This window comes from Peromyscus maniculatus, chromosome 8 (assembly GCF_049852395.1).
Source record: "Peromyscus maniculatus bairdii isolate BWxNUB_F1_BW_parent chromosome 8, HU_Pman_BW_mat_3.1, whole genome shotgun sequence".
NCBI classification, from domain to species: Eukaryota; Metazoa; Chordata; class Mammalia; order Rodentia; family Cricetidae; genus Peromyscus; species Peromyscus maniculatus.
Window position 1 is genome coordinate 100,479,745 of NC_134859.1, and position 20,702 is coordinate 100,500,446.

The 20,702-nt window shown below is 47.8% G+C and overlaps 1 long non-coding RNA gene across 5 annotated transcripts in view; it reads right to left on the reverse strand.

Moving 5' to 3' along the window:
• The window catches only part of LOC143267030 (uncharacterized), a 163,757-nt gene that overhangs the window by 63,798 nt on the left and 79,257 nt on the right, over positions 1-20,702 (reverse strand). For 3 of the 5 annotated variants that reach the window (XR_013041955.1, XR_013041953.1, XR_013041954.1), the window contains exon 2: positions 13,959-14,095. The exons of the other annotated variants lie outside the window; for them this stretch is intronic. This is a non-coding gene — a long non-coding RNA (uncharacterized LOC143267030). The remainder of the gene's footprint in view (positions 1-13,958; positions 14,096-20,702) is intronic. 5 annotated transcript variants of the gene reach the window in all.

Genomic DNA, 20,702 nt, shown 5'->3' on the forward strand with positions numbered 1-20,702 from the left:
AACCCCAACCAAGCCCAGTTCCTGGATATTAGCTTAAGTGCTGTGTCCACAAGCATTTCAGCTGCTTAGGAGGAACGGTGCAGTCCCAATGCGGGAAGCCCTCTTACAGAGCAAGAGGAAATGATGTCTCCATTGGAAGTGTCCACCATCTCTCCCAGGAGGAACTTTGGGGTGGCAACGGGGGACTGTCAACACAGACCCACAAGGTAGAGATGGACTCCCTGAAATGACAGTTGACAAACAGGAGCTGTAACGGTGGCTTGTCGTGTTTAGGAAGGTTTGTTTTCTTTAAATAAGCAACATGCTCCAGTGTATGCTGCCAATGGTGACATGGTGAACATCACGGATGGATGGTCCCCCCCAGCCAAGCATGTCCCCAATTCACTCGCCATGTCTGTGAACCTCATCTCTACCCCATCTTTTCATTTAATTGTTCCTGGTGTGGACACTGGATTCAGTCTCTTTTTGCCTCAGTCATCTATAGAGATGAAATATTTTAAAGGTTTTGGGGTCCTGATTAAACCAGGAAATCAGGGACAGCCAAAAAGTTTTCAATAAGAGAGCAATTTGAGTGAAGAAAAACATAAAATTATAGAAGAAAGTCATTCAAGCAGTGGTGGCCCACGCCTTTAATCCCAGCACTTGGGAGGCAGAAGCAGGTGGATCTCTGTGAGTTCGAGGCCAGCCTGGTCTACAGAGTGAGTTCCAGGATAGCCAGAACTGTTACACAGAAAAACCCTGTTTTGAAAAAACCAAAAAAAAAAAAAAAAAACCAAAAAAAAAAAAAAAAAAGCCAGGTGTGCTGAGGCAGGAGGATCCAAAGTTTGAGACTAGTCTGGGCTATACAGCAAGTGACAAGCTAGCCTAAGCTATATGGTGAGACCCCATCTCAAAGAAAACAAGTGTAGGGATGTAGCTCAGTGGTACAGTAGCTGTCAAGCAGTCCCAACACTAGCAAGAAAACCAAACCAAACCAAAACATATGCACAGGAGAAAGGCGTAATGACTCGGTGATGGTTAATGGGGGGATAAACGCCTGCTCGGCTGTGGGTAGTGATTGGGTTTGCTCTGCCGGCTGACACTGTGGAAGGGCTCTCCTCCCTGCCCTGTGAGCTCCTCATGCAGCAAACGGGCCGAGGTGCCAGTTAAGGAGGCAAAGGATGTCAGAACCCTAGGACTGATGCTTGGGAGAAACTCCCCAGGCTGCCTGGCGCTGGCCTGGCCTCTCAGAAATCAATTAAGGATGCCCAGGCCCTCTCGCCACACGATAGGCGAGCGCGTGCCAGAAGAGCAGACACGGTGGTTGCACAGAGAATGTCTCACGAAAATTGTGTGTTTGGGACAGGACTCTGTGGAAGGAACATCTTTGAGAAAAATGTATGAACCGACAGCCTATTCACTACAGCGCCACCTCCTTCCCATGAATGAGCTCCTGAGAGCTCATTCCTGCTCTGGGATGGGTTCCTGCCATCCTGAAAGGAACCAGAGGCAGAAACTAATATTGAGGGTCCCAGATCAGACAGACAGACAGTCTCACACACACACACACACACACACACACACACACACACACACACACACACACTCACACATATGCAAACAACATAGACAAACCCTTACATAGACATATGACCTTGCATGTGCACATTTGTACATGCATATCACCTACACACACACACACACACACACACACACACACACACACACACACACACACACACTGCACGAGGAGGATATCCATCATCTTTGGTTTGGCTGTCTCATCCTGAGAAGCTTGGGTGTAACCCCTGGGAACGAGCTCCAAGGCCACACGTGGATGAAACTCCTTGCCTGGTGACAATGATGTCATGTCTCCCAGGCACTGGCTCCCTTGGGAATGTGTGAGTGGGTCCCCTGGGGCAAAGAGCAACTGCTCAGGGGGTGATTCATAAGTGCTGCTCCCAGCCCTGTTCCGTCCATTACTCAGCCTCCGTCCAGAGCTCACATGCCAGGCTGCTCTGCAGACCTGCCAGCCATTGCTCTAGGCCCTGCACTTGGTGGGCGGCCATGGGCACTCAGGGCAGCCTCTTCTCCATCCCTACTTCCCTCCTCTGTCACACCCGAGAAAACACGATACGCTGTGTAGAGAACTGAGAGGACAAATCCAAGTGGGGGTGACAGAGGCAAGAAAAATGTTCCCTCTGTTGAAACCCATGAATCACCACACGGGTGGCCTCCTTTAAATCAGAACGACACCTGTGCTCACTCCTACATCACAGCCCTCAGCACTGTGCTCCTGGAGGGTCCTGGCTACCTTACCTCCTTTCTACAACAAAATAGAACAAGGCTGAGTATCAACCAACACATGCAACCATGACTAAACTCCTGTTTCCCAAGCGTGGCTGTGTCTCTACAGGTGGCCTTCTGGTAGGAAGACGGAGGGTGGAGAATCAGAGACTGTACTCTCCACTCCCTGCCCCTTGCTGTTCAAACAGCCCAGTGGGGTCCCTGCCCCAGGGACCTACGTGATACCAGGACTGAAATCTGGAGGTTCTGGGAAAAATGCATGAGCATCATTGTAAGACCTTCCCAGTTGTCTCTTATTGGAGCAAAAATAACAGAGGGGCTGCGGAGACAGCTGGGTGGGTAAAAGCTTGGTGCACTCACTGCACACATGTGAAGACCTCTGTTTGAATCCCAGCACTCACACAAAGCTAAGTGAGTGTGGCTGTCCATGGGCCCTTAACCCCAGGGCTGCGAAGGCAGAGACAGGAGGAGTCCTGGGGTTGGCTGGCTGCCAGTCTAGCTCCAGCTTCACTGAGAGACCCTGCCTCAAGAGAATAACGCACAGAGTAACGGTATAGGAACCAGTGTCCTCTCCGGTGCCTCTTGAGGGATGGAGGATTTTTTTTTCCTTTAATTTAGAAGGTGACATTGACTCTCAGCTCACAAGAACAGGTTGCAGGTTGGTTCTGGCCCAGGAGCCAGTCTGCCAACCACTGGTCAAGAATCAAACACGTTAAAGGAAGGTGTCTGACGGTTTTCTTTTGAAAGGAATATAATCGGAATAGCACTTGGCTCTGTGGACAGATGCCAACATGGAAAACCTCTCTGCATTCTTGGATTAACACAGGAGATAAGCAAACACTGTCCCTGATTTCATCGACCTGAGACTTAGAAGACGACAATGGATTTGCCAAGTTCCCGTAGGGAGGATTTAAAGTCAGGGAGTCTGACTTCAGAGACACGAGCCCACGTGTGCTCTCCACCTCTAACAGGTGCGTCAGGGTGAAGTGGGTGACTAGAAGGGCTCGGAGAACCCTCCCAAGAGAGCCACCGTTCAGAAGAGCCCCATTCCCCTCCTCTCCGTATGTTCCTCCCCCAAACATTTATTCCATGGTTCCAATGGCCTCCCAGAATTGCTCAGGATTAGGTGGGGGAGCGGTGGGTACACTTTACTATCTGTGAAGAGCTACCCTATATGATGAGTCACAGAGCTGAAGGTTAGGGAGTCACCAGGGGCATGAGCCTGGGAGTGTTAGTTTCTACTCCAAGGGATACATAGGCCCACTGCCCGGTGAGATGCTGACCCAGTTTCCTTGGTAGGGTTCTGTCCCATGTGTTCCCCAAAGCCTTGGCCTTAGGATATTCCATGTCTAGCCTTCCCTAGCCTCCACTGTCCAGGCTGGGTACAAAATGCCCTCCATATTGGCTCCACCTCCTGGTGCCACCAGACAGAATTGGGCTAAAAAAAAAAAAAAAAAACAGGGCCCCCAGGGAAGAGAAATGGGTGGTGGCTTTTGGTTTTAGGCCCACTGCCTGATTTCCTTTCCACCCTGGGCACCAAGGTACATCTGGGCAGAAGAGCACACTGGCTGGCTGCCTCCGGCCCTACCACACCCAGAGGAAGGCTGTGGATCCTGGACAGAAACCCAACCAGAGCCAGGGAGAGCTGTGTGCTACAGCAGCCCTCTGCCCTCCAGACAGGCATGCAGGCTTCCTAATCCTTGGGACTTGAGGAAAAGAAGGCCAGACCGCCCGGGCACGCGATTGCTCTCTCACAGAGATGGTGCAGACAGGAGGCAAGCTTTTCATTATGTAAAGTACTTGGCTCCTTCCTCCCTTTCTGCATCCTGCTAGCAATTTTGTATCCGGTCTGGGAATTCCAGAAACATCTGCAATTGTCTTTTGTCCAACCACACATGTGCAGGCTGAAGGGCTCAATCGTGTTATTACCTGCAACACCCAAGACACAGAAGAGCCCGGCCACCACCCCTGCAGGACTGCACCTGCCCCTCCTGCAGAGAGAGACCAGGCACTTCACAGAAGGATGGCAAGGAATGCCTGGACAGGGGAGATGGCTGGCACTTTACAGGTCTGACAACATAGATGACATCAGCCCAGCACCTTTCTCCTGGCTTTGTGGGACAGGGGCAAGAGAGATTGTGAACAGGTGAGGCTGGACTACATTCAAGATCTCCATTCAAGGTCCCTCCTGCCTCCTCTCTGGTTCAGTCAGCACTGAAGACCTCAGAAAGACTTGTTAGTTGTTACAACGACGATTTTTTTTTCTTTCTAAAAACAGGCTCTCATGTAGCCCAAGCTGGCCCTGAATTTGCTGCATAACCAAGGATGACCTGGAGTTCCTGGTCCTCCTGCCTCAGCTTCCTGAGTTTGGGGACTAGAGAAGTGTACAACCATACCTAGCTCAGAAACACACTCTGGAATATGAGCATCTGCACTGCAAGGGACTTTTCTGCCTGGAGCCAGGTTCCCCTCCCCGACTTCTCTGGGCTTGAATGCATTCTTCCCAAAAGTTCCTCTACCCCAAGTCTTAGTATCCCAAGCAAGCAGTGACTGTGACGTAGAGGAATGACTCAATATTCAACTGTTATCGACCCGCCCTTCCTCTATCAGTGTGAAATCTGCCTGTGTGTCCCACCCAGGGCTCTCTGCCTCCACCACTTCAGCACTGTCTCCATCCAGGAACCGCCTGATTCTCTCAACTGTGAGTCCATCCGAATGGTTACCTTCCACTGGGTATAGATGCATATCCCCAGTCCCTACAGGGCCACCTCTTTGCCCAGGGCCACCCTTTGCCCTCACCTCACTCAGTGACAATGACAGTCTTGTCATTTTCTTTGGTCATAGGTTGTGGTGGTTAACATCACTAACTTGACAGGGTCTAGAACCATCTAGGAGACAAAGCTCTGGGCCTGTCAGGAAATTTCTAGGAAGGAAATTAAGGCAAAAGAGAGGAAGTCACTTGGTCAAGGTCATACAGCTACGGGGGCGGGGGGTTAAATCTACTTCCTGTCAGTACTGCATGGCTACCTCCAAGTATACCCACATTCCAGAAAGGGCCCCATGAACACAGAAGAGAGGACCCTGCAGAGAATCACCCCAGTTCCAACCATGGGTCCATCCTGTACCTTCATGTCCTTCAGTGGGTAATTCAAGTGCTCCGCAAAGGCAGAAGACACTCTTCAAGGACTACAGAGAAACAGAAATGAATAAATGTGGCTAGGGATGAGGATGAAACGGGAGGACATTGTGAGCGGCCCATGGAGGTAGTACTTTGCAATTCCTGAAGTCTGCAGTTATCGGGAGCGCGGTGGGGGTGGGGCTTGGAGGGGGGTGGCACATGAAATCTAACTTTACAGGGTCCCGGAAGCTAAGCTAGAGATGCATGATTTCATATGAAATACCCCACCGTTTAAATATCAGCAGCCAACCCAAACCACTTTAGTACAAGGTATAAGTTAAGAACTAAACACACCCAAACTCAGGCCTCTGGGACTCTGGCTTATGAATCCATCCCCCAGGAATGTCTTTCTGGTTGGAAGATCTATTCCAAAGACAAAGAGAAGCACGCCTGAGATCCCGAGATTGGGAACAACTTTGGGGCTGAATGTAGCTTTTCTGGCACAAGATGGAACTTCTGACTGGGAGGCGATATCAAATCACCTACAAAAACCTCTATTCCTGGATGCACAATGCCCACATAGCCACATACGGGCTGGCAGCAGGGCACGCTGGGGAAAACAGACAGCATGAACAAGCCAGTGGTGTCTCTATCAAAACTCTCCAAGTGTCCTTCTTAAGTAACCACGGTTCTGATTTGAGAGTAATAATGACGACAATAAATTTCTAGTGGTTTCTTGCTTCAAGTCATTCTCTGACTGAAGATCCTAAAATTCAGACAGGCGTACACAGGAGAAATGACCCTAGTTATCAGGGCCAGCCCATCTCCTACTTCCCTTCCTATCCCACCCATAAAACACAGTGATTTACAGAGTCCTAGGGAGGGAACCTCTCGCTTCCCCTCTGCAAAATTTATTTCTCTTTAATGGGCTGCCATGCCTCTCCATTCCCTCTCATCTCCCCCTCTCAGTGTGTTCGCTGCCTCTCCCGCCTCTTTGCTCTTCCGAAGGACAGAGTCCGTCACTGTGCAGAAATGCTTAAAAACAAAAACTTGAAGCCAGAGGAAGCTGCCTTCAACCCAGGCCTGGCAGGCATGGGATTGTCTCAGACCCCCACCTGGCTTTTATTGGGGAAAAAATACTTATTACGGGGAATAAGGTTGGCCTTTGGGTGAGGGATGGGAATGTAGCTCAGAGTGTGGCTGGGCCCTGGGGATGGGGCCATGAGTTCCCACAAGGGAGACACAAATGATTTATGCTCCATGCACACAGCTTGGGGACTAATGGAGACTGGGATCTATAATTAGACAACCACTGCAATTACTCCAAATTCCTACCCTTTCTTACTCCCTCCCATTCTTGTCTTCCCCAATAAGCAATTGCCTGAACCCTGGAGGCAAGAGGTTAAGACAGTAAGGGGAGGGCTCAGAAGTTGCCTGCCTGCCTATGGGGTTCCTGCCTCTGCCTAGAAGATCTCCTCCCTCCTAGGGAGAGGGGGGAAAATAAGCCCTAGGTGCAAATAATTACAAACACTTGTCTGTCATTCTTTACAAAGCTTTTTGACTGGCATTTGTTCATTTGAGCCTTACAACAACTCCTGCTCCGCCCACAGGCTTCAGCTGACAAATGAGGAACCCAAGCCCAGAGACTTATCCCAGGTTACAGCTAGGTAGTGACAATTTTGACTCAAGTCCTATTTGGCTACATCTACCAAGGTTTTTTGAATTCAGAAGACCAAGCAAAGAGAAATTAAAATATATATATATATATATATATATATATATATATATATATATATTCAGTAAAGTAGATAAAGAACTTACTGCACAAAATCATGAGGACCTATGTTCAGATAACCAGTACCCACATAAAAGGTTGGACCACACATATATATACACACAGGAAATAACACACACACACACACACACACACACACACACACACACACACACACCAAAATAAAAATTTGTAAAGGTCAAACGAAATTTCTGAAAGTCCATCTCAGATGACTTGGGACAGAAAGAGCCAAGCATGTATTCTGTTAAGTGACATTTTGTTTTCAACAACAGGAGAGCTCTCCTGGCTCCTCCCCCATTTGGCATCCCAGAATTATGTCCCTTCTCTTCCCTTCGGGGCCCCAAATGCCTTTTAATTGTAGTGACTCCACAAGAAGAGTCATTATGCAGAGATTGTCAGGCATGATAGATTCCAGATCACCCATAGCTCTGGACAAGCTCCCTGGAGGTCCCTAGTCCAGATGGCTTCCTTGAGAAAGGCTAGGGGCAAAGGGAAGGCTGGGCTGGGGTCCTTAGGCCAGGGGACTACCCCTACCTGCTCAGAGAAGAGGTTCTTCATGGACAGAGTCTGCGTATTGCTGCACTGGGACCCAGGGCATGTGTGTGTCTCCGCTGGTAAGCTGGACCAGGTCTACTGAAGTGCAATGAACATTTTTGAAGAGGCCAGGCATAGGCCTGCAGTCAGAATCAGACTATACCAGCCTTGGCCTGTAGGAAAGCAAGGAAGACCCAGTCTCCGGCACAGGGACTCCACCCACATTTAACAAAGCCAGCAGATACCTCCGGCTTGGTAGACCAATAGGCTGGTTTGCTGTTCCCACTTTTCCTCCCATGAAAATGCTCTTGCCTGGTGCTCACCTACGGGAGGCACTCGAGGATTCTGCCCTTTCCCTTCTGCTTCACTCATTCAAGCAATTTCCTTGCCACATCTGCAAAGGCTGGTTCGTCATCCCAGCCTAGGAGATGCAGAAGAGATTCTTGAACTAAATCTCACCCAGCCTTTATGCACCCATACGATGGCCTTGGAGAAAGTAAAATGAGACCCTTTGGGGCTACAGAGATGGCTTGGTAGGCAAAGTCCAGGTTTGCATCAGCAGCACTCATATGTGTGGTGACAAGGACCTTGGCAACAGGAATCTGTCACTGCAGGGATGGGGGGTTGTGGAGACGGGTAGATCCCAGGAGATTTGATGGCCAGTCAGTCTAACCACATAGCAAACTCCACATTCAGTGAGAAACCCTGTTTCAAAAACTAAGTGATAGGGCCATCAAGATAGCTCCATGTGTCAAGGGGCTTGTTGCCAAGCCTGACAGCCTGAGTTCGATTCCTAGGACGCATTTGGTAGAAGGAAAGAATCAACTCAGGCGAGCTGTCCTCTGACTTCCATATGTTGGGCTGTGACAGATGTGTGTGTGTGTGTGTGTGTGTGTGTGTGTGTGTGTGTGTGTGTGTGTGTGTGTGTGTGTGTGTGTGTGTGAGTCCATTCACCCACAAAGACATAAATGTAAATACTTTTTAAAAAAATCAATAGAAGACACTGGATACTAACCTCTGGCCTCTGCATACACAAATGGGCAAACCTGCACACATTTATACATCTACACATCCATCACTCAGACAGACAAGCAACAACCAGACCCTGCCAGGGAAGTACGGCTCCTTCCTTGGAAACAATCAGAAAGCCTTGACACTTAACTTTGGCCACTGAGTTTAGTTCCCTCCTTCCTGGGTCACCCAACCCTCCACGAGGCACCAGTGCGGAACCAGCTCTTATCCTCAGGTGGGTGCCCCCAGAGCCATGAGAAGCACTAACTGACATGCACGGTGGCTATTTCATCACTTATGCGCTTAAGTGTACCCAAGGGTTTCTGCAAGGCTCTTTTTGAGAGAAAATTCTAGAACATCCAAAGGAGATGTTCTCTAACAGAGTTCTTGTTATTTCTGATGTTTTGAGCTCGTTATTTTGTGTATGTACAGGTGTGTGTGTGTGTGTGTGTGTGTGTGTGTGTGTGTGTGTGTGTGTGTGTGTAAGGACAACATTAAATGACGTTCCTCAGACACCGACCACTTTTTAAATTGTATTTATTCAGAGTCTCTCACTGGTCTGGAGCCTGCTAAGCAGGCCAGGTTGGCTGGCTAGCAAGCTCCATGGATCTGTGTGCTTTTGCATCGCCAATGCTGGGATTATAAACACACATCACCATGCCTGGCTTTATTAAATGTGGGTTCTGTGGCTAGAACTCAGGTCCTCGTGTCTGCAAGGCAAGCACTTTCCACCTGAGCTTGCCCATGCTCTGCGGCAGGAGGAGGATCTGTCTTGTGAATTAGAGGAAACTCAGCGATGCCCCTGGCTCACCGGATGCCAGTCGAGGCCTCTCTCTGACAACTGGTAGCAGCCAGAAATGTTTTCATTCCTTGCTGTGTGTCCCTTGAGGGAGAGGGGGTACTGACCAATTCTGGTTGATGCCACTGACCCGCTCGCTGGTAGAGGTGGGCTAAGAAGAACCTCAAATAGAGAACTATTTCAGAGGACCCATCAGATCACCCCTCCTGGGCAGCAAGTCTGAGAATGGGGTGTTCTGCAAACCTCAAGGTGACCCAGCAAGGGAGCACAATGGCTTCCTACATCCAGACAAGATCAAACTTCTGGAGTTCAATCCTTGGCAGAGGCAGAAGAAAGAGATCCTGGGGAAATGAAACTGAACTCAAATGTTGCTAAGAAGCCAGGAGCCTATTCCAAGTCCTCACCTGTTAAATAAGATGGGCCTGGTCCGCGCTGCTTTTGTGCTCTTGGGTCCTTCTTGGCCAGCATCATTAACTCCCGCTCAGCCAGCCTATGTCTCCCTTTGTCCCTTCTAAGGAAAGGTCTCCTTGGGTTTCTCTTCAGGATAAGAAGAAAAAGAACTCTGCAAAGACCTGAGCTGCTGGCATTTACCTGGGCAGGTGGCATCACAGCTTCTAAAGCAGTGGTTCTCAACCTACGGGTCATGACCCCATCAGGGTCGAGTGACCCTTTCACAGGGGCTGCATATCAGATATCCTGCATATTAGATATTTGTATTATGATTCATAACAGTAGCAAAATTACAGTTATGAAGTAGCCATGAAATGATTGTATGGCTCGGGGTCACCACAACATGAGAACTGTATTAAAGGATGGCAGCATTAGGAAGTTTGAGAACTTCTGGAGTGAAGTTGGGACCTTGACTAAGACACTAAGCCAATAAAGAGGGACATCCGATTCCTGATGAACTGAGAAAGTTCAATGCCATGTGACTGCCCAGGGGCATGCAGGCTCCAGTCTGTGTGCTCATTTCTTTGAAACCAAAGCAAGCAGGGGGACCATAAAGAGAGAGGAAGCAAGAGCCACTGGATTCAGGAGACAGACCCTGTCTACAGGGAACCCCAGAGGAGCCTGGTGACAGGTTATCTGTGTAATGGATGTGTGTTGAGGGGGGTGGACCTTGTCCTGTTCATTTTGTACTGCTCTTCTGTGAGCAGTAGTCCACCTCCACAAAGTACTCTCTCCTCACCTTCCTCTCTTGACCCACACTATCCAGGGAAGAAAGTTCCAGGAGGGACATACTGAAGGCAAACAAATCCAAGCACAGACATGTGTGCAGGGGGAGGACACCACTCTTAAAAACTGTGTATTATCTCACTAATGACTTTTGTATGGGTTATCTGTGAAGACCCAAACAAGTGGGGATACGCTGGACTTTATGTTCAAACCCTTTATTAAAGTTGGCTTCAGGGCCAGTGAGATGGATCGGTGGGTAAAGGCGCTTGCCACCAAGCCTGATGATCTGAGTTCAAACCCCACAAAGAAAAAAAAATGGTTCCTACAAGTCGTCTTCTAATTTCCACACACAGTTACATGTTTGCCTACCCCATGACCCACACACATAAGTAAATAAATAAATATAAGACAAGTGTGTAAAAATAAGAGTAACATGGGTTTCACTCATTTCCTTTCTCTTATTTTTAATCTTTGTTGTTATTTATTTGTTTTGGTATTTTTGAGCAGACTCTCGCTACGCAGCCTGATTGGCCTTCTGCTCCCCCTGCAGCCCAAGCTGGCCTAGAACACCTAGTGAGCCTCGTAATGGGTTTCTCTCCTTTGAATATGGCCATCAGGAAGTTGAACGCACAGCGTGGTATTTCTAAGGAAGCGGCTGCTGTAGGCTGAGTTCATGGCAGCTGTTCTGTAGCCCCTGCCTTCTCTTGTCCCTGAAGACCCTCCTAGATTATCTGGGCCCTTCCCAGGATTCTAACAACCTGGAATCTTAGGTGTTCTACACACACACACACACACACACACACACACACACACACACACACACCCCATACACCAAACAAACAAAACAAAATGAGACAACCAAAAACCTTAAGTTAGCTTCTGTGGGAAACCCCAAAATGAGTCAGAATCTTGGATCCGACATGGCTCAGAGAGCAGGGGATCCAACAACATCAAGACAACAGCGCCCTCCCCCAGGTCACCGCCATGTTGGACGGGTTCCATCCTGCAGTCAGTCCATGAAGCTCAGTTTCCACCTACTCAGAAGTGGCTTTTCTGGTTCAGCATGTCTTCCCGATGGCTCACTCCAACTCCGCCGCCTGCTGCTCTCCAATACAGCACAGCTTTCTTACTTCCGTGTCTGACACAATAGCGGAGTCTCTAGGAGGAGAGCCCTTGCTAGACTCTCAAATCCTACACTCCAAGACAGCCCTTGCCCTGGCCTAGGACTTCTACTTAGGGCAGGCGCAGAAGACAGCAATACGGGAGGTCGGGAAAGAAGGACAGTCGTTACCAAAAAACCACCACACAGAGTCTGTCTGTATGAGCGAGTGGGGGCAGGGCACATGAGCATGTGGAAGGCAGGGGCTGACTTCTGGCATCTTCCTGCAGTTCTCCACCTTAGCTTTAAGACGGGTTGCTTACTGCACTAAAAGCTCCCTGACTAGCTGGCCAATCAGCCTGGCGTATCTGCCTAGCTACAGAGCCGCAGCACTGGCTTGAAGGGCTTGTGCAGCAAGTATTTTATACACTGAGCCATCTCCCAACTCCCTGCATGGATTCCTGAAGAATATTCTTTAGCTTAAAAGTCCCAAGAAGCCAGGCGATGGTGGCGCACGCCTTTAATCCTGGCTCTCAGGAGGCAGAGCCAGGCAGATCTCTGTGAGTTCGAGGCCAGCCTGGTCTACAGAGCGAGATCCGGGACAGGCACCAAAACTACACAGAGAAACCCTGTTTTTTTTTCGGGGGGGGGGGGGAGTCCCAATAAAAGAAATCATTGGTCACTGTTATGATCTGAAGGGATTCCCCACAGGGGCAGCTCAGAGCCTCCAAAAGGCACCTTCTCTTAAAGTCTCTGAAAATCATTTTGGTTGTCACAACCAGTGGGGGGGGGGGGAGCACACTTCTGGCATCTAGCAGAAGTCAAGAATGCTGATAAACACCCCATAATACACAGAAAGCCCCTGCCTACCCATCCTACCCCCAAAACACCAAGAATTCTCTGGCTTCCAATGTTACTAGTGCCCAGTTTGAGAAACTCTGACCTAGACTACGAACGAGATCGGCATGCCCCCACTTCCCAAAGCCAAGCTGGAGCCTGCTGTAATCTCTGGCATCGAGGAGGATCCCTCTTCCCTCAACACCCCAGTCCAACAAACACACCTGGGAGTGGATCCAGGAAAACCTGAAGGATCAGGGCAAGAACAACCAGGAGAAGAAGAACAGTACCAACATGATTAAATAAATTAGCCCAGCTAATTACCGAGTGTCTAACTTAGCACCTGGAGCAACAGCTGGGGGTGTACAGAATTGAGCAAACATCACCCCCAACTCAGGCAGGCTCAGGGTGTGCCATCCTGCTCCTCACTGCCGTCCCCTGGCATGAAACATGACTGAGAAAAAGACTAAACCATGAAGTCTTGGTGCAGAGTGTCCACTTTCTGGACAGGAGGTACCTCTGGGTACCTGTACACCTCACATCCCCCGAAGAGAGGGCTGCTCAGGGCAATGAAGCTTCCTCTTAGACTGAGGTCTCAGCTTCCCAAGGTGCTGCCTTCTGGAGCTTTCCAGTCTCCTGCCTCCACCAGAACTCCTGGTCATGTGGCTTATGAAATACCCATGGAATGCTATTATTGTCCCGCCTCCTTAGACAGCTTTAACAGCTCCCGGACTCCGTTCCACTGGGCTCAGCTGTGCTTTCTCAATTTCCCAATTCTAGAACTGCTATCTCTTTATGAGGTGTTCCCACGAAGATCCACAACCCTGCACCTTAATACCATGACTTCCCTCCTGAAATTGCCACTGTAAAGTCTAACTAAAAGCTGTCTGAGCTGGCAGCTGAGCAAGCTACTTGGTGATTTTATGGGACAGCAATCAAGTCACCATACTGACTAGAGTGCCCCAGGCAGCTCACTAGGGATCATGGCTGCCCACGCCCCATCGCTGAAATGAGCTAGCTACACGGCAGTCACGTGACTAGAGAGAAGGAGAATCCCTACCCTACACAGGAACACCTTTGAGTTTGATTTACAAACTGCTAGTCAAGTGATTCTCCAAAGATTCTATTTTTGCTGGGTTGGATGGCAGCCCCCAATCATAACTTGTGGGTGCGTCCTTATTTAAAAGAGGAGTCTTTGCAAATGAAATTCGGGGTCTCCAGATGACTATCCTGGATTACCCAAGTTTGCTTTAAATACACTGACAGATGTCCTGATAAGAGAGAGAAGAGGAAACAGACTCACAGAGAAGACCACATGAAGATTCAGGCAGAAAGCAGAGGCAGCAGATTCTGGAAGAGGCAGGGACAGATCCTTCCTGGAGCCCATGGAGACAGCATTGACTTCTTAATATCTTGGTTTTGGACTTGTGGCTTCCAGAACTGTAAGAGAATAGACTCTTGCTGTCTTTAGTTGCTAAGAGGGTTGATAAGTTAGTATAATACTCCCCTCACATACACACTCGACCCCACCCCTAGTCAATCATACCTTTAGTATAAAAACTATGGAGCCCAGACTTGTAGTTGACTCATTGGCACATATATTATATATCCGTTCTGTCTAAATGCCACCTCTCAGAGACTCTCCCTAACAACCCCATGAAAATATCCATCCTCAATTCCCTGCATACCTGACCTGTATACCCCTCTAGCATCTCTTCAGCCTGTATTTGCCCTCCACATCCCCACTGTTCCCAAACTATGTATTTATTTATATCGTGATAATTAATTAACCTTGTCTTCCATTTGAACATATGAAGTAGTACATTCTTCTTATTTATTGTTAAAACTTTAGTAAGGCAAATACACAGCACAAGTTGGTTCTTAAGATTATTTGATGAAATGAATAAACTTGTAATTCCTCATGTTCCAAAACAGAGAAAGTCAAGAATACCCTATTATATTCTAATTCTTGAGTGTTTTCTGCAAGTAAAATCTCCCTGGGCTAGCAAGGACTTTGACACACATACACTTGTGACCCTGTGAGTTAGAAACACATTAGGATTTGTCTTTGGGGGAAAATGGGAATTTTTTTCCATAGGGAAATCCCTACACTCCCAATAAATAAATAAAGCAATTGCCTAAAATGTCCCTAAATTTCTAACAAGTGTCTTTTTTTAAAAATCATAGTGTTTGCTATCTCTCATGGCTAGCACTTTCTTTAAGGAAATGCAGACTGCAGTACACAGTGGATGAAGAGCAGGGTAGAGATGGTGTCTCAAGGTGCAGAAGTTGTAGAGATGAACAGATGAATGCTGAAACCCTGGGAAGACAGTGAATGCAGGTGATGACCAACAACTGTTACCTGAAAGTGTAAGCCAAAGAAACCCTTTCATCCTCAGGCTGTTGCGGTGAGAGGGTTTTATCACAGCAACTGAGACCAAACTAGAAGCCACATCCTTTGGTCAGTGGGCTCTGGACTCCATGAAGGCATACATGGAGCCTTCCTCTTTTCTAGTTTCCGGGTTTTATCTGGACAGTAGCATCGCAGGGCTCTTTAAGGCTGGCATAATGAGCAGGCGTCTCTAAGACTGATGCAGGGGGTATTCATAGGAAGAAAAATGTGGAACAACAAGAGAATTTGAAGGTTTTCAAGAAACTTTGTCTCGCTAAAGAAAGCCAAAGCTATTCTTTGTATTTCAGTCCACATTCATTTAGAAAGCTATTCAAGATGAGGCTGTTTCTCAAGCCAGTCACTGAAAACTGCTGATTCACCACTGTGTGATTAGTGTCCAAAGACCATGTTTGAATGGGAGACTCTTCCCTCAGAAGATGGAGAAAAGAACAAACTGAACCCCATCCTCGTGGGAGGCATGTCCCCTACGTGGAAGCTGTCACCACATCTTCTGCTTCCCAAAGAAATGCACCTCATATCGCCAGCTCCATCTCTCATCCTATCTTCACGGCCTTAGTTCAGTAATAGTCAGAGTGCTGACATGACAGTCAGAAAGAGTGGCATCTGTAAAGACAGCTGCATTCTCATGCCGGGAAAAGAGAGATTCTCTAGGAGCTTAAAATCATTGAACTGCTTTTCATTCCCATGTGGGACTACTGAGTTAAATGTTTGGAGAGAGGTGGGAGGCAGGCGTGGTACACACCTTTAATCCCAGCACTCAGGAGGCAGAGAAGGGAGGATCACTGTGAGAGGGATGAACTTCTGAATGGGCTTTTGAACCTTTAAAGTCCAACCCCAGTGATAAACCTTCTCCAGCAAAGCCACATCTCCTGTTCCTTCACAAATAGTTCCATCAACTGGGGACCAGTCATTCAAATATATGAGCCTATGAGGACCGTTCTTATTCAAACTGGCATATATATCAAGATGCTCACCCTTCTCCCTGAATTCATGTTTATACTTAGTGGCAGGCATCATCACTAACATTTTACTATGACTAGAGGTAGTGATCTTCAAATACTATACCACAGATTCACACTTGAATATACATATGCATATATGTCATACAGATAATCTAACCTAAGATTGTGTTTGTTGATATCATTTCCATTGTTAATCTTATTGTCTTGGTGCATGAGTATGTACCTTAATATTCTCATGGAAAGATATATGTTTAATACAATGAATGGCAGAATGAGAAGCATTCATAAGGCATTGCTTGTGCCCAGTGGGATATAATGTTTCGCTGGTAAGAAAAACACTCAAGGATTGTTGTCATCAAAACCAGCTACACTTTTGTTTCATCAAATGCCACTTTTACCTAAAGAAAATAGATAAACTATGGGTGTTCATCCTTGGGCTATCTGGGAGACACTTTCCCACAATGAGTTAAGAATGACTGTCATTTAAGGGAAAGAGTAACTTTGACAACTGACACAATCTGAACTTCATCAAGAATTAGACTTTTAGACAACTCGTGTCCATCACCACGAGCTTCACAGCTTTGCTCTACTAGGGCATTTTTGGATAGTGTTAAAGAATGGGGTAGGGATCGGCACTGTGAAGTAAAAGGTGCCTATGTCTGGGAGACCTGCATAACGTAGGGAATAAATATTTGTCAAATGACCAAGAGGAGCTGTTTCAGAACCTGGCATAAGTAGAAGATTCATTCAATAGGCAAGGGTGACCGAAAGCTATTAATGGAATAAGAATAAGAAAGTTCATGAAAATAGTTTCCAATTCATGTTGGGAATGAGGATATAACTAGTGTGGTAGAGTCTGCCTAGGGTGCACAAAGCCCAGGATTCCATCCACAGCCCTGCATAAACCAGGTGTGGGAGCACATGCCTATAATCCCAACAGGAGATCTGAGGTTCAACTCCATCCAGGGGGAGAGAGAGAGACCTGAGGTTTGAAGCCATCCATAACTACATAGCAAGTCTGAGCATGAAACTCTGTCTTTAAAAGAAAAAAAGAATCCTACCATATATCTCTCTACAGATATGAGGTAGAAACAGATCAAAGATCCACCGTTTTCTAATAAGCCAGACAATACAGAGCCCAACAAAAGTGTTTTAAAGGGTAGCTGACTAACTAACAAATTTTTAGTTCCATAACTTAGCCATTGTCATAAAAAATGTTAGTGTGCAATGGGCTTATTTTTGGCATTTCAAAATTAATGAATACATAGCTCTTAATGTTTAGTTCTAATTTCTAATGAAAGAAAGATGATCAGTAATAACCAGCATATTAAAAACAATGTTGGGGGGGGGGGTGGCACTACTAACTTAGAAGGGTAAGGGAGTCTCGGCATTTGAGATCTACCATTGTATAAGAGTAACAACTGGAGGACTAGAGCCCCAGGATGTTCCTAAAGTTTGGGGAAACAGATTAGAAAAGACCCGGAAAGTAGTATTTTTGTTTTCTTCAGGTTTTTCTAATTCCAATTTCTAACTCTCTCTTTGTACTCAGAGACTATTGTATCTGATATTTATAGATGAGGAGACATGCAAATAGGTAGAAAATGCATTACAATATATCTGAAGCTTTCTTCTCAGACTCTGTAACTCAGCTCCTGATAGGGTCCGACACACGGCAGCTCTCTGTTTATGGTAACCAGTTCACTTAGTACAAGTACATTCTCACCACACCATAGGGAGGTTTGACTGCAAACAATCAAGAGATCGTGTCTCAAACAAGGCAGAAGGAAGGTGCAGACTGGCATCCAAGGCTGTCCTCTGACCTCCACATGTGTGCTTATACTCTCACACAGGAACACATGCATCACACACACACACACACACACACACACACACACACACACACACACACACTTTAAAACACCCCCTACCTGAACACAGACACATGAACATGCACATACACCCAACTGTAGCAGTTAATCAACAACTACATTTCATATTGACTCCTACAGTGCTAAGGCCAATATTTTAAACCTTTGACTGAAGTTTATAATAACCTAGTTTCCTAAAAATGGAAGCAACTTCCTTTTAAAAAGCATAAGAGTTACCAAATTCTCAAACAACAATGTATGTATGATCATTTCGATTAATACGTTAAAGAAAAGCCCCAGGGAAAGTGCACAAGTGAGAAAACTTAGCCTGGTCTGGGAGGGAGGCCTCTCTGCTTCAAAAAGAAGACTGAAGAGAATCTTGACTTTGTTTACCTTTTGTGAGCAGGGACAAGCGTCATTAACAGCAGTGCTCCCGCATCATTAGAAGATGCTAAGAATATTCTTTAAAAAGCTTTCAAGCCTGCTTGGTCTTTGGTCACCTTGCTCTCTCTGGGTGGCCCGAGCGAACTAATTCTGGGATTTCTGTTTCTACAGCCATAAAAAGACGCTAATGAGCATGCCCGGGGGAGCAGTGGGAACCAGAAGGCTAAAGAAGGAGAAGGCTGCCTCTGAAATATTTCTGGAATGGGCATCCGAGATTTCAGATGCTCCAGAGACCTCACCTAGCAGGAGGAGACACCCTGCAAACCGTGTCCTCTCCTGCCTGGACGGCCTCCAGGAGCCCTGCAAACCGCTGCTGTTGACATACAAGTAGCCCCAGCATCCAGCCTTGGGCCCCTCAGTCCCAGCCTCCAGGACCTGGAGGCGATTTCCTGGTCAGCCCCGAAGCACACAGACCCCCTTATGAGGTTTTCCATGCCACCTCTCTGGGCAGCTCTGGCAGGCCAGCATGACTCCCTTGGGCTGCATAATTAGCAGGCCTCGAGTCACCAGGCCTGGTATGCTGTGGTTGCCCCCAGCCCCCTTCTCAGTGGCGCCACTTCTGCCCTGCTGTGCACACATCCCGCCCTTCCGCCCCCCAACCCCTCCCTTCCCCCCCCCCCCCGTGCCACCTCACCAAGTGTGGGTCCCCACACTCGGCACTACAGCTCTACTCCAGGCCACCCTCATCCTGACATGTTTCCTAATCTGCTGGCATAGGCAGAGTGGGTTGCAGGGCGCACCCCCTCCCCCTCCCCCGTCCCCGCTGTCACCACCTCGGAGCCAAACTTTGTCTCGGCCCATTTAGAGACTTCCCAAGCCAGGATAGGAAGAGAGAACTCAGAAGCTCAAGAAATCCCTGTTCATCAACTTGAAGTGGTCCTCTCTTCCCATCCACAGGCCACATTCATCACTGGAAGGTTGGGTGTTGGAAAGTCATTTAGTCCTTGTCCCTGCCTTTAGGGGGACCATCTGCCTCCAGGGGTCTAACACACAGCCTCCCCCGGACTAATATACAGCAGCCAGTTGCCTACTGAGAAACGAACTCACAGAAGCGAACACTGTAACAGGACTCACACAACCAAGCACTCTAGGTCTGTCTCCTTGCCGCTCAAGGCCACTCCTCTCAGGCCACACTGACACCTTCCTCCCGGCCAAACCCATGGGATGCCTCCTTTGAGCCAGCCTGCCAAGGGCCAGAGATGCACACCCATTGCTGGGCTTTCCATTTTAAGGACTAGGCACTAGGGGAACACTCCCTTTGTGCTCCAAATTGCACGTTCAACTTCAGCACGGGAAAGGATTTTTTTTTCAAACATAATAAAAAAAGTTCTATGACTTTAATTAAATGCACTTATTAAAAAGGGTGAAATATTTGGAGCGGCTGTTTCTGTGCTGGAGGCACATTGATTTTCCAGCATGCTGGAGAGTGTCTGCATCCGCCTGCTCTAGGCCATTTTTAATGCACAAATAAATCCGCACCTGACGTGCTGACAGATTATTATGCAGTGTGGCAGCCAAAAAAAGTAAACACAGGGGCGAGTTTTAACCTCTTGCAGGCCCATCGCTTTCCCCGCTGGGCCTGGCTCAGGTGTACGTCCAGGACCATCGCTGGCAAAGCCTTTCCTTACACTTGGGCATCTTCCTGTTCTGGAGCCTGTGCCTGGAACTAGGAGGCTATGCTCCTACTAGGCTGTCTGCGGGGTAGCATCAGCAACAGGGTAAGAGACTGAGGGAGGGACACAGTGGAAGATGGACAACACATGGTGTTTCCTAAGCCCCCTGCCTTCCATCCTGTTTATAACTCCAGCCAAAGGTCCACAGGCTCCCACACTGCAGGCCATCACAATCTGCCAGCACAGTCCACTTAACCAATCTCTAGACACCAGAGCCGGCTCAGCAGATGAAAGAGCCTGGCCAGGTGATTCGCCTAGCTCTAGCCAGTATGAAAAAGTCAGCACAGCCACCAAAGAGCCGATGGAGATATGAGCAGTTTCAATACTTTGGACCTTAAATGATAAAAGTAAAATTGGTGTAGGCTGAACGGCATTTACTGACATTGAGGACAGACGTTTTTAGTTCCCACTGCTCTCTTAGATAGGGTTATCAAAGCAATGCCCCTGGGGATACACAGGCTGCAAGAGTCAAGGGTTCGGGCCGTACTCAACTGGCTGTGGGCCAGTGGAGCTCACTTATGCTGTTGCCTCATCTTTTAACTGCTATAGACCTAGGTTTCCTCATCCGTACAATGTCTGCAGCTGGGTTGGGGTGAACAGAGGGCAAGATGGAGTTATGCTCCCCACCAATCCATCAGCCAATCAACCATCAGGACAGCTAAGATCAGAACGCCATGGATCTGCAAA